The following is a 12,381-nucleotide window of genomic DNA, read 5'->3' as shown; positions in this document are numbered from 1 at the left end:
CCACGCCAAATATCGTTCGAAAATATCCAAATATTTTCGTTTCGAACCTGCCGTGGACCGGCACGGCGGAAAGAGAAGGGAGGGCGGTCCGTGCGATTTTCACGGTCGTTCGGGGTTTTTCAGGAAGAACGGATGGACACACCAGGCATTTATTACCGGGAGTGGTTCGATGTGCATGCCTGGAGGATCCGGTCAATGCTGGCTGTGCCGTATATAAAGAGCCGGGATTACACGGTGTCCATTTCAGGGTGTACAAGGAGCTGGTGTTTGCGGTAAGTCTCCGACGTGGAAACCCCGGCCCTCGGCCGTGTACAGCTCGGCAGGGGCATTATCTTCGCTGTTTTGCCGATTCAATTGTGTGTGCGAAGAAAGGCGGCGTTTAACAAGAGTTTAATAAAAGGCAAACAGCGGGGTCGGTCTCTTCTCTTCTCTCTGCCCCTCGACGCACCGAGAGTGATATTCTCGCTTTTTCCCTCTGATCCATGCTTACCCCTCTCACTCTCTCTCTCTTTCTCCAACGCTCATCTCGATTTCTTCTAGTTATTCTATCTCTTCTCTCTCTCTCTCTCTTTGCTTCTCTCCCTCTTGCTGCCCTGGTCGAAGGGATTATCTAGCCGGGCAAAACACGAGGTCTCAGAAGAGGTAGAAAGGAAGAAACGCGAATGGGAAGATTCGGGAAAAAAGGATCGCAGCTGCCACGCACGGGTGGTTCTATCGAAAAACCGATTCCTGCTTTCCTTCCTTGCCCCGGTCTCCGCTCCACCCTCGAAATCCTCGCGGATAGACGCATTTTCGTTTTTAGCGCGCGCCCGAAACCCCTGCTCGCTGGTCCTCGCTTTTGTGTACACGCGTGCCCGCTTCTGCACGCTGCGCGTATCTCGATTCGTGTTTCGGCAGAGAGGTACATGCGGGCTTTCGATCGCCAGGCTGATTAGATACTGTGTTACCGTCGTCGATCGATCGTCGTCGAGCCTTCTCGATTTCCGTTTCTATTCGCGCATGCATTTGCAACCGCTTTTGCACCGACTCGACGCTAGCCAGCTACAATATTCGGACGCTTTTAAAAATCGTATAACTTTGTTAATATTGGACCGTGCGACTTGGATTTTTTTTTAAGAAGTTAGCACAATTGGTTTGCTACATGAAGTGGAAAAATATTTTTACAAAAATTGCAATTGGTCGAAATTGCAGAGAAAATACTGAAAGTTGTATTTTGCAACTTTTTCGTGTGGACTTACGTTGAAAATTTAGAAAGTACGATTTGTAGATCTGTATGAGTTATACATATTCTGGGAATTTCATCAAAATCGGTCAACGTTGCAATGAACTGCAGATGTTTCTGCGACTCTCACCCTTAAGTTTTCATCGTTAAACGTTTGTAACTCATTACAACGTTGACCGATTTAGATGAAATGTTCAGAATATGTATAATTGGTACAGATGTACAAAACGTTCTTTTTAAATTTTTAATATGAGCCCGCATAAAAAAAGTTGCAGAATACAACTTTTAATACTTTCATAACACGGCTTGGGTATGAAGGACACATACCCAAGGTACAAGACCTCTGTTGTTGACATATATCGAGAATTCACTGTATTCGAACAGGATTTTGTCTCTTCCGAATAGATTGTCGAGTTGTGTTGCCTTTGCAGCGAGATTCATCGAAAAGTATGTTACGAGACCTGCAGGCTCGAATTGATTTATTGGTCAAATCTAATATTTTCGAAACAAATTTTTCATGGCACTTTTACTTGGGTCCAATGCCGCGTATATGGCGGCAAAAATCAAATTTAAATCATCTTGTTATCCTATTACTCTGAATATATATTAATAAATTTTCACTAAAATATAAATATTTTCCTTTCTATACTTGATATAAAAATGTTGAGTCCACAGTTTCTCTTCGTATGAAAAATAGCTTGGACGAAATAGCTTCGTATGAAAAATAGTTAAGGGTGAAAAGGCTCTGTGGTGCTAAACATAACTTGTAAAAATCAAATTAATGCAATGAACAAATTCAGCGAATAGCACGTGTTTCAATGTATCGAGTTTTTGTATTCGATTTCACGCTCCAATTGTTGTAATAAATTCGTTTAGCAAAAATTGTGGGTAACTATAATACATTACTAATAATTCCCGACACATTTAAATTTCGAAAATTTTGACTGTTCAGTCTCGTCGGCACGATATTCGTTGATATTCGTAGGAAGGATCAGTCCGATTTTCCTTTTATTGTCCATCGAACAATTTATTCCGTCGTTCCGAGGAACGGTGTCTGTTTCGCAGGGAAAAGGGGGTAGGGGGTTGGGGCCGAGCAAGGGAAAGGGTGCAGGCCGAAGTAAGTCAGTAACTCGCCGAATATCCGCCGGGGGCTGCCCGGGGATCGATCAGCGCTGATGTAATTATCCAAACGCTGAATTTTTTATCGCTGCGAAACAATAACGTATTTTCAGACCAAACAACATCGCGGCCGCTCTGCGGAGACGCGGAAACCGCGCAGCCGGCCCGCGGTCGTCCGTTTGTGCTTTCTGTTTGCGTAACGTGTAATAGAATAATCTGCGTTGCGGGACGCAACCGCGGGGCAAAGTACGCGATCGCGTCTTTTGTTTTTCACGAACGGTGTCCGCGCACGCGAGGACACTTCGATCCCGATAACGCGCGATCACGTCGCGTTCCTCTGCCACGGTATAATAACAGACGGACCCAGACGCAAATCCTTTTCTCCCTTTTCGTGCCGTACTTCGTCGTCCTGTTCCGTACGGTTCGCTTTCCCAGCCGCGAAACTTGCGATCGATGAATTTATCGTATTACAAAACCGGAGGTTGTTAAGGACGTCACGGAAATAAACATTGGATCGTAATGCAAACAGGCTCGGTTCCATTCAATGTTTGTTTACATTGATCTGTTGCCGCTTTGTTTGTCGAACGACATGTTTTTACCTAAAAGTCTACAAGTGGCTCGCGAATCTTGTTAACCCCTGCGATTTGTTTATTCATTTTCTGGAAGAAGAGAATCTATTGTAACATCGGCGACAAACTAAATCGAATTTTATTTCGATTCGAAGGAAATGAATGGTACACATATTTAGTGGGTTCGGTTCGAAATTTTCATCGCGAGTGGACGTGATTAAGTAGGAAATATTCGTGGAAAGGAGGGTGCTTCGAGGTGGTTGAAATGGAGGCCAGGAGAATGTTGGTTCGCCACGGTGAAGCTTCGGGAGGGCCTCTGGGGCAGCAAAAAATAAGGGTAATCCAACACTACATGGAAACCACATTGCGCTTTGCCAAGCACAAGTCGTAGAATCAACAAATCCGCCGGGATTAGATAACATCCCCCGGGATTGCTGGCCCTTCGTTTATCCTCCGCCGAATTCTGAAGGGCCCGGCTTGTTGTCCCATCGGGTTATTGGTATCACTTAGCGAAATCCGCGGCGAAATAGCTTTAAAAGCCCCCGCCTCTTTCGTCACGAGATTCAAATCGATTTTTCGAACCATTACCACGTTCGAGCAGCTACCCTTCAGACAACGTCTTCGCGATTAGAAAAGAAATGAAACTATCTTTATGCAAATTTTACATTTCAGCTTATTTTATGAAAACCAGGATGAGAAACATGTTCAATTTATCGACTTGAAAATTCGTTGTGATAAGTACAGAGCATACGGTTTGTTACCGTCATGTCCCCCTTGATATCACGTAACATCTGTAGAAATAACTGTTTTGAACAAGTTTGAGGTGAACAAGTTAGGTGCCTCAAGTTAGGTACCCCTGTATTATCATAAACTATTTCGGCAACAAAATAAGCTTGAACAATACTGTTTATATCACAATGTCATCCTCTTTCCTTTCCTGTTAATATACAGTTTTGAACTAATTATAAAATGTTATTGGGTGCAGCGGAAGGAAAGCTTAACAATCTTTTACAATAGCAAGCCCAAACGAAATACAGCGTTTACTCGATGTATGTCCAAAACACGGGACTAGCCAGGGACATATATCGGCCAGGAGATTCTTTAGACAGCGAAGCTCTAGAGGCCTCGGTTCATGGCCCCTCACGAGGTATACCCCGCGGTAGTGGGGATAATTCCGCGACGTTTATCAGCTACGAATTTGGGACATATATAGAGTGAACCCTGTACTGACTACTCGACTCATTGAAAAAAATATTAAAAATTCCTTAGCCATGTACCGTACAGATTCTCAAAAATTATGAAATAATCGCCGGTGAATATCGTGTTAACCCTTAACGGACCACTGCCGCCACATAAGCGACATGGCACTTCTAGTTACTTGGTCCAATGCCGCGTATAAAATAAAATTAATTAACAATACAAATATTTAAATTTATAATATAAATATTTTCCTGTCTATACTTGATATAAAATTGTTGTGTCCACAGTTGTGTCTCTTCGTATGAAAAATAGCTTGGACCTGGTGGCAAGTAAACTTGAAGTACTTCCGGACCGTGAAGGGTTAAAATCCAAATAAAAAGCGGATTGCATAATTGCACCGTTTACCGGTTCGACAACAATGGCGCTCGGAACGAAATCGGAACGGAATTAGCGGAACGTTGGAATCGTCCGAAAAAACTCTTACGAAGCCGTGCGTTCCTCTTTGAACAAGTCTCCATTGAACGTCGGCGAACTATCGGGCTCCATTTTTCCGGGAGAACGAGGCCGGCAAAGAGCGGCGGGCGCACAATGAATCTGTACGACACGAGCCGGCCGATGAAAGAGAAACGCCACAAAGCGGCCGTGTTACGATACATATTCGACAAGATCGAAGTTGATTTTTCCGCCGGTATAAGGCCATCAGGGTGGTGGTTTCTCTTTTTTCCTTTTTCTTTTTCATCCATTTGTTTCGTCAACCGCCTACACATCCTCGTTCACGCACCGTCCCCCCCTGTCGTCGCGCTCGTTACTCTTTCTCTTTTCGTGACGAGACTTGCACGCGCACAACAGAGACACGTACACAAACACGCTGGGACCCGGCGCGCGGTATTTTTTTCACGTTCGAGCCCGGTAATAAAAAGGAATAGGTGAAAACTGTTAATTGGTTCCGCGGTGAAAATACGACGACATGGTCGCCGCTCCGCTCCGCGCCGCGCCGGTCGGCGCCGATACATTTTGAAGCGCGCGCGCACAGGATCCATCGAACGCGACAGTAATGGAACCGAGTGCGACGAACACGGCGAACACCGAACAATTTCATTCCGAATGTTATACTGTCTCACGAAATGATTGCACGCGTCAACACGTTACCCTCCGGCGATTATTAAGGGCCCTTATTTATTATTAAGGGCCTGGGATAGTAACGTGACTTTTTCAGTGTCAGCAGGCAACTGCTGTATAATTACCATTCACAGCCTTCACACACTGACTTAAGATCCGTCTTGGTCTCGATCCGACGGGTCAATTTATTATTTATTTATTTATTTATTTCGCAGAGAATCAAGACAAAATATAGCTCAATTTGTAGCTGGAGATATTTTTCAGCGCGCGCTACTCTCGATTTCATCCAGAAAACTCATCCAATGGCAGAAAAATGCTGGGATTCCACGGCATGTACATCGTCAATTTTTGGCCTAATTCTAACGCTTATATTACCAAATGTCTGCACAATCTCGTCAGCTCATGACCAGCGCGCGCTAGATTGAACCTTCCTCTTTCGAAAGAGCCCTTTTCCGGCGAAAAATATTCTCATATAAGGACGAAAAGTTGAGGCACGTAATTTTTCGCCTATTTTTGTCGGTAATGTGGTGATTCTACTTTATCGCGTATCTAGGAAGACCGGGCCCTTAAAGATGTTACAAATAATCTCTTGATGATTCAGACTTTTTCATATTTTCCCTAGCTGTCTTCAAATTCTAGAAAGCAAAAGTAAGGGTGCGAAAACACATTGGAACTAATATAATTTGACCTCACTGTAATAAATTTCGAAATATTTCTCAGAGTCAGTGCTGGTATCAGGTCTGAGGGATTAATGCATACAATAATTTCAATTGTGAACCAACAAGTCACCCCCAGTAACGTCGTCTAATGAAAGAAGATTTTTAACCTTACTTTTTGAAAATCCTATTAATTGGATTCCGATAGGTAAACTGATGATTTCAATATTATTTTCACGTTGCAACTGAAATTTGTTTCTGTACACGCATGAACAATATACAGGGTGTCCCGTTCGAAGTTTCGCAAGCAATTATTTCTCAAACTATAGTTGTAAAAGATATTTCTAGGTGGACGCGCTTCCGTGATTTGTATGTTTTTATTTAGGCAAGCGTGTAGCCTACCCCGAGACGAATTCACTGACCTATAACACTTTCGTCTTCCAAGGTCACCCAAGGTCATTGACACACGGGTTAAAGTAACCGTATACGACAAATAGTTAGCTCTTTTTCTAGCAAATCATCAGCAAGTTCCAAACAACGTAGCTGTGGAGGAATCGTAGGGGAAGGCGTTAACGAATAAAATTAATAAAAATCAGGGAGAATAATTGGCGAGCGATCGACGCTCGCGAAATACTCGACTCCATCGCTAGAGCGAAGCGCGGGCAGACGTGCATGCGTGTGTGTCCGATATGAGCGTCAAGGCGCGTATCGTGCCAGCATGAACGTCCAATTATGGAAAATTAATTGGCGATCAGTGACTCGAGGCGATGGAAACATAGTTCCGCGTCGAATAAACTTCCTTTGTGACTCTGATCAGCCTTTGACATCAGTGTAATAATTAAAGTAATTACCGTACGAGCCAATAAATTCGTGATCGTCGTGCGTCGTTGCATACGCGGCCGTGATAAACAATTACGTGACGACGCGCGCCAATTTCTGAGAAAACATTGGATTTTCTCTTTTCTGTTGATTTTCGATTATGTCTACACCTGCGCTTGTTAACAAATTAAAGAGGAATCGAAGTCTTCGCGCGTAACAAATGAAAATAAGAATTCAGCGATCTGAGAAATCTCGAAGATTCGGATAAACTTTCTAAGCGCATGATCGATAACGAAACGACACCCCGCCAGCAAGGATCGGTCAATTTTCGAGGGGAAAGGGTAAACACCGAGAAAGGTTTATATTAAAAAGGATTAAAGGGAAAACACAGCGGAACGAGTCAAAGGGATCGGGGAAGTGTGAACATTAGCGAGCCACCGCAAATATTTTTCGGGCTGAATACTATAGTCGTGCGACGTTTCCTCCCAAGGGGCAGGGCCGTTCATGGTGTCCCGCGGAACCCGTGCTTCTCTTAACCTATACCGTAAATATTGTTTCTCCCTCGAAAATCGTATACTCACGGCGGAGACTGTAGTCAAAAGACGCCGAATCCATCCGGCGCGGCGGGGGAAGAAAAAAATCATAATCTATCCGAGGAAGTCTGCAACCTCGTGGCGAGTTCCACGAGGATTAGCCCAGTCGGTTATGGGATGTAAACATTTGCTTTCGCCGGGTCAAGACAGGCGTTTCTTGCGTCACGGAAAACGCTTGTAAAATCAAAATGACCACGAGCTGAAGGAATGATCGGCCGTTGTTTGGAAGCCTCTAAACGCGTCGGTGTTTCTTTCTAAACATGGCCGCCGCGGCTAGTGCATCGATTGCAGTTTCAGTAGTGATCGATGTTTTACTATTCGTTTTAAACGGTGCTCGAATATTTCGAAATTTCATGAACATTTTATTTCTTTTTAAAGAACTTCCAGAGTTTCTATTTATCGAGATTGAATATCACTCACACTATTGTACTGCAACGCAGTACACAAAGATGTAAGGTGACTGTTTAAAACATTCAGAGTTACCTTCGTATCCTAGGACGCGTACAAAAATCAAAACGTACTCGTCTAGCTATTCAAATACAATTTTTACGTCAAACATTTTTTACAAAGTCCGTAAACAACAATCTACTTCCGGGCGGTTATTTTTATCGACTCACCCTGTGTGTAATGCTAACGTTAAACATCTCGAGCACTGAAAGCAACTGGCACAAAGAACAAGAATCGAATTTAGTTTGATTTGTTTTGATTTCCGTCGTATTTGAATAAAAGGTTTGATATGAAAAAAATTTAGTGAACCAATTCCCGTGGAAAGATTTTTATTACTTGAATAATTGCGCAATGAAATATATAAAAGTTGCGTTTTCCATCGGCGACGGTAAGTTTAGCGTCAAAATGTAGAAATATTTAACGGCAGAAATACATTTCTATTTAATTGGAAATCACAAGTTATTTCAACGAGCAACAATTTCGGTTATAATTGATTGTTAAATGTAAATTACATTCATTAAATTTCTATCAGGTTGATGTAAAGTTTATTACATTTAAAATTACATTTCTAGATTCAATAAAGGAACCAAATCATATTGTTTATTAATTTACCGTCGAAATAACGAGTCGAAATAATCGAACTCGGAAATATTAACAATGTTATGAAAATGATTTAAGGCGGTTATAGGAGTGAAGCGAAGGGTTCGAATAAAATACGTTAAATAAAATACGGAACAATAAAATTATTCAATAGTACGTGCCAGGAAATTCGATTAAGCGATATATCCATATCATATGGCGTTTCATTGTCTAATCAATTGTTACGCGTTCCGAAATTCAATAGGCGATTCTCATAGACATTCTAGCAGGTTTCAAGCACAAAATTAATTTTATCTTCAGTGTTTTATTATCCTCAAACAAACTTTGACAAGAATTCTACTTTTTTGGAGATCCATAATTTTTTAGCAGTTCCGCAAATTCTTCTTTTTTTAAATATTCCAAATTCTTTTTGGACAGTTCCAAAGTCTCTTTCCTGGATTTCAATTTAAAAAAAAAGATTTTCTTGTCAATTTTTCCATTCAAATGTTAATCCATAATTGATCCTACAGAAGATTTCTATGATATTTGGATTAATTATACAGTCAAACCTGTTTTTGTGCGATTTTTTGTATGCGCTCTTTGAATGCCAACGGTGTTGACACTGCAACACACTTGCAATGTCCTCATCACAAGAAGATACGCTTTTTGGACTACGACGAGTAGTATTGAATTATGTACATTTTGAAAATTTCTCCACGTTTAAAATGAGAAATTAAATTTTTTTTAAATGTTCCCATGTGTAATTTAATTATTCATTTTGTCTGGAAAGCACTTTCCCGTTATTTCGTAAATCTTTGACATATTTTCCAAGTGATCTCTCTCCACCGCATAAAAAGAATTTTCTTTGATATGATGTAAACGATTATTTGTTATAGCTATTTAGGAAGTTTCGGAATATCTTTTTTGTGCGGTTTCTTTTATGCGGTCCCTATTACCGCACAAAAACAGATATGACTGTATCTCGATATTTTTACTCCTACTGCACGATATTTGCAACTTAAAAATTGCGAGGCATAAAGGTACTTCGTCGGATCGTGTCATTGCCGGACGAGATATTTCTTAAAATGCCGGATTACTCACTTTCACAGTGAATAATTGAAAGATGCCTCGAGTTCGGATCGGCAAATCTCCGCGCGGTACGACCGAGTCGACGTAAAAGCGACTATTTCACACTCGAACGGTCCTCCAGGGTGGGAGAGACTTTATTAACCCGTCCACGCTAACGATCACGATTTGCACCCGCGGCGAGTCCTCGGAATCGTCTGCAACCTATTCGATGGAGATTCCGCCCGCGGGATAATCACTGGGCTGGTCGGGTTTTCACCTAAGCTATCTTCTCGGCCGGATCTTCTCGGATTCTGGTATTCTCGTAGCACCGGCCCGAGAACGTCAACCGGAAGGAAGGTATTCTATGGAGCCGAAGACACAACGAACGGGTTTCACCCGGATAATTCGCAGGCTCACTTTCCTCCCGTTGGCTTTTTGGTGCCGGTATTTTCTCTCTCGTCGATTATTTCTCCACCTAAGAGGCAAGAAGGCGTCCGGTCAAGTGTAACCCCGAGGGCCCTAACGAGTACACCGGCCAGGTACAAGTTTGGCACCCCCCGGTTAGGTCGGCCTGAAACGGAAACGGCGCGGCGAAAGGGAGGACATCCACTTAGCACGCCGCTTAGACGTGAAAACGTCTGTATTGTCGACGCATTAGCGCCGGGGGGATTCGGCCACGATGATTACCGTGGAAATTGTGATCCTTCGCGTGGAAGCACTCCCGCCGCGGGAACTTTTTAAACCGAACATGGCCGCCATGAGATCCGCCGCGCCGTGCCGTCTCTCGTCCCCCATTCGGCAAACAAGGAACGAGCAGATTGTATTATTTAGGATATATTGCTAGACGATTCGCATATTTCACCCTGCTTTCGTCCACGGATTTTCTTCACAATGACGTCGATACCCGCGCGTTAAGGGGATACTCGGGTTTCTCGTTTTCAACAAATCAATGTTTTTGTTGTTTCCACTTTCTTGAACCACTACGATTTATTTTGCGGTTACAGTGATCGGAACTTCTCTGTAGCTCATCATTTTCTGGAAGAAGGAGGAAATTTATAGCTATTTTTTTTTAGGGCTATTCTGGGAACTAGGACAGGTTACTACTCTTTTGTTTTTTAAGTGAAAATAGGACAAAATGATAGAGGAAAGGATCATATGGCATAATACGTCCTAACTTCCTATGACCTCATTTCTTATGCGGATGCACCGGCCAGATTCAATTGCACTTCAATCTTTAATGATCTTTTACTACTCTGCGTATGAAAGTACTAACCCAAGGTCATCGAAATGTCAATGCTTCACGAGATATTTTATATTTTATCTCCAGAACGTATTTTATCACAGATATCCAAATTCTCGAATTGTAGGCCATTTATCGGCGCATGTGCGAAATCTCAATGCAGAACGTTGAATAGTTTTCTTTTTTTAATTTCTAAAGATTCGTGCAAAAACGACTTCGGATATCAGAATACGCTCTTCAGTTGAAACGCGTACCACCTGTCCGTGGATTTTCTTGGCCACGGTACTTCCACCTGGAACGTTGCACAAAGAAAAGATAAATTGAAATGTACGTTTTAATGAAGTTTCTGGTGTACTTTTTATTGGTATTGTTACGTCGAGTTGAAAATTAAAATTCAGAAAAACTCGATCGCGGTTCCGGCTAGAATATTCCGGCGATGCTGTAATGTTCTCACCTGCTAAAATGGAGAAACGAGTTCCTTTCTTGGAAATGTTTTTCCGTTCATCGAGTATTAATTGCGGAATTCTGTGAGCTAATTTTTTGTTTAGCATATCCACTGTATCAATGGAGGAAATTGCAATCGTGCCTTGATTAATTACATATTTGCCATTCTCTAATGCAAGTTCCAGCAGAGAAGAGGCACCCGAAGACGAACCTAAACGAAGACAACAACAGGAACGTCCTCCTCCTCTTTAAATCCATCAATTTATATGACCCGTTATAGTTTTCTTATAGTCACTTTGTTACAGCTAATTACATTCTGTTATAAAAATTACTTGTCAATTATGTTACAGTCAATTGTAAGTCGCTAACGACTTCCCAGTTAACGCGGTTGACCAGTTAACTGCGGAGTTTCATTTTAAAAATCCCTCACCGTTATTATAAATTTTACGAAAAAAGTAAAGCAAAATAAGAAAGAATTCGATAAGAAATTCATTAACGCCAACCTCGCCGCAATAGAGTTTTGGATTGACGTGTATACAGGTCGAACGCAGTTAACGCGGTTAAAATAAACTGTGAATAAATAATAAAAGTTCCAGCAAACTGAAAACCGCGGAAAGAACGTTACACCATCACCCTCCCAGGATCACGCTGCAGTAATCGATCCTAACCTAGTCTAATTCCTATGCAGTCCGTTTTGTGCGCGACAATGCGCCATTAAATTCATTCGAGCTGCTTCTCTCACCTCCTTCTAAGGCCGGTGTTCAGCATTCTGGTAGCATTCGCATAAACGCCGAAAGTCGCCCTAAACTGTTGCGCAAACTAGGATCGCGTTCTAAGCAGTCTGCGCGTCCGATTAGCATACGAATCGGACGAGGCGAAAGAGCTGGTGGGATCGCGATCGTTGTGTCCGTTCCGGAGCGGTGATAATGAAATTCACGACTCCGTCGGACAATGGGCCAGGGGCGCATCTTCGCAGGGCGCATCCCGAAGATGGGAGATGCTCTTAGGCGAGCAGAATGGCGGATCGGATCGGGAGATCGTGCGCCGATTGGCCGATCCTCGCTTTTTCGAGGATCCAACGATCAGCCTAAACCGGTGGAGCCCCGTGCACACGAGGCCATGGGATTCGGTTCGCGATTAACGTACGGATTAGGATTAAGGTTGGCACAGATTTCGATTCGAGGGTCGGAGCGTGCAGCGGCGGGGCTGCCGATCACAATGTCCATGGGGTACGTGCCCGTCCCATGGAGAAAAAAGCTTTTTCACGCTCGGTTCTCCGCGTATCGCATCACGCTACTCCCCACCC

The sequence above is a fragment of the Halictus rubicundus genome, chromosome 7, assembly GCF_050948215.1.
Source record: "Halictus rubicundus isolate RS-2024b chromosome 7, iyHalRubi1_principal, whole genome shotgun sequence".
Classification (NCBI taxonomy): domain Eukaryota; kingdom Metazoa; phylum Arthropoda; class Insecta; order Hymenoptera; family Halictidae; genus Halictus; species Halictus rubicundus.
The sequence above is the reverse complement of the archived record's forward strand: the minus strand, read 5'-3'. Positions refer to the sequence as shown.